Source organism: Coturnix japonica, chromosome 2 (genome assembly GCF_001577835.2).
Source record: "Coturnix japonica isolate 7356 chromosome 2, Coturnix japonica 2.1, whole genome shotgun sequence".
Lineage (NCBI taxonomy): Eukaryota > Metazoa > Chordata > Aves > Galliformes > Phasianidae > Coturnix > Coturnix japonica.
In genome coordinates this window covers 80,281,311-80,283,181 of record NC_029517.1, presented here as the reverse complement: position 1 = coordinate 80,283,181, position 1,871 = coordinate 80,281,311, and the positions used below count along the sequence as shown (strand labels likewise).

The window sequence follows — 1,871 nt, the reverse complement described above, 5'->3', positions numbered from 1 at the left end:
CATAGATTGAGTGCATCATGTCGGCTTAAACTATGAGAATCGCACATATTAAGCTAGCAAGCTCGTTCTGTTAACCCCCCACACACCATTACTTCCTTTATGCCAATTATCTAAATATGAATTAACTTGCAGACCATCTTTTCCAACCCCTGTGCAATCTCACCTTTTTACCTTCTGTCTTCTCTCTCTGGTTTTTTTCACCCATCCACTTTTCACAGAATCACAGACAAATGAGCCGGCGGTTGGAAGGGACCTCAAGGATCATGCGTAGTTCAACCACTTCCGCCCCCCCTCGCACTGGCAGGGCCACCCACCACACTCACCACTTCTACCTAGACTCACGCGTCCTGCCCACGGGCCCCTCGTCCAACCATGCCTTCCGAACCCCACGCCCTCCAAGGACGGGCCCGCCATCCACAACCTCCTCGGGCCAGCGCCTGTTCACGCCGCCGCCGTACACACTCCTCCTAGTGACACGAACCTGTTCCCTAAATCCAACCTAAAATCTCTCCCTCTTTATTGCCCCGTCCAACCTGGTCTTGAACACCTCCAAGGACGGGGCATCCACAACCTCCCTGGGCAGCCTGTTCCAGGGCCTAACCACTCTCCTAGTGAAGAACTTCCCCCTAACATCCAACACGAAGGCGAAGCATTAAGAACCACGCGGCTCTCCCCACCCCGGCCCTGCCCTCTCGGGACGCCTCCAGGCTCTTTTCGGCCTCCCTCACACCACGCTCGGTGTGCCGCACCACCGCGATCCGCCGAGCCCAGCCCCGCACGGACCCCATAGGGCCGGGCCTCTCCCCCGCCCCGCCGGTACCGTACCCGCCGCCCGCCGCAGGCGGTGCCCGCCTAGGCAGCCGCTCGCTCCTCCCGGCGCATCTTCGGCCGTGCCGTGCTGCGGGGCCGCCCTGCAGCCGGCTGTCGGTTCGGCGGGGAGCTTTCCCGCGTAGGGAAGGGGGGCGGTTCACACAAAAGGGCGCGATGCGGGCAGAGCCGCGCCGCCTCCTTCCCCTCCTCCGTCCTCCGCTGCGGGCACCACGACGACGCCGCCGGGCCCCGCTCGCGCCGCCCCGGCCCCTCGGTAACCACGCGGCAGCCGAGCCCCCTTCCGCCCCCGGCAGCCTGCCCGGAAACGGCCACACACGTGAGAGGCGGCGGACAGCGAGCGCGGGAGCGGACACAGTGCGCTTCCGACCAGCGGCGCCCCCTGCCGTCATGGAGGTCCACACGACTCGCTATTCCAACAAGGATCCATCTCCAGCACTACAATGATGGGTTTGCATTTACACCGGTCCCACAAAATGGGTTTTCCACTCTGCAGCAACGCACAGCTTCAAGCAGGAAACTTTATTGAGAAAGACGGTCTTAAAAGAATAGCAGGACAATAGCAGGACACGGGGAAATAAACGGTTTTAAGTTAAAAGAGGGAAGATTTAGGTTGGATGCCAGGGGGAAGTTCTTCACTAGGAGAGTGGTTAGGCCCTGGAACAGGCTGCCCAGTGAGGTTGTGGATGCCCCGTCCTTGGAGGTGTTCAAGGCCAGGTTGGACGGGGCCCTGGGCAACCTGATCTAGTAAATGTGTATGTTTGGTGGCCCTGCCAGGCAGGGGGGCTGGAACTACATGTTCCTTGAGGTCCCTTCCAACCCGGGTCATTCTGTGATTCTGTGAAAAGAAGCAGGAAGCAAAACAAGAGGAAACTAGCCATAGCATGAGATGTATTGGCTTTAAATTGTTCCAAGGCGAGGTTCGGGTTGGGTATTAGGCAACATTTTTTCTCAGAAAGAGTGGTAATGTGTTGGAACAGGCTGCACAGGGAGGTGGTGAAGTCACCATTCCTGGAGGTGTAGACGTGACACTGAGTGTCATG

The 1,871-nt window shown here is 58.9% G+C and overlaps 1 protein-coding gene across 1 annotated transcript in view; it reads right to left on the bottom strand.

Moving 5' to 3' along the window:
• Positions 1 to 1,132, bottom strand: part of TEX10 (testis expressed 10) — a 46,961-nt gene extending 45,829 nt beyond the window's left edge. Inside the window, exon 1 of the mRNA XM_015855092.2 lies at positions 826 to 1,132. The gene's annotated coding sequence lies outside the window, so the exon portion shown is untranslated. The remainder of the gene's footprint in view (positions 1 to 825) is intronic.
• Between the last annotated feature and the right edge of the window lie 739 nt (positions 1,133 to 1,871).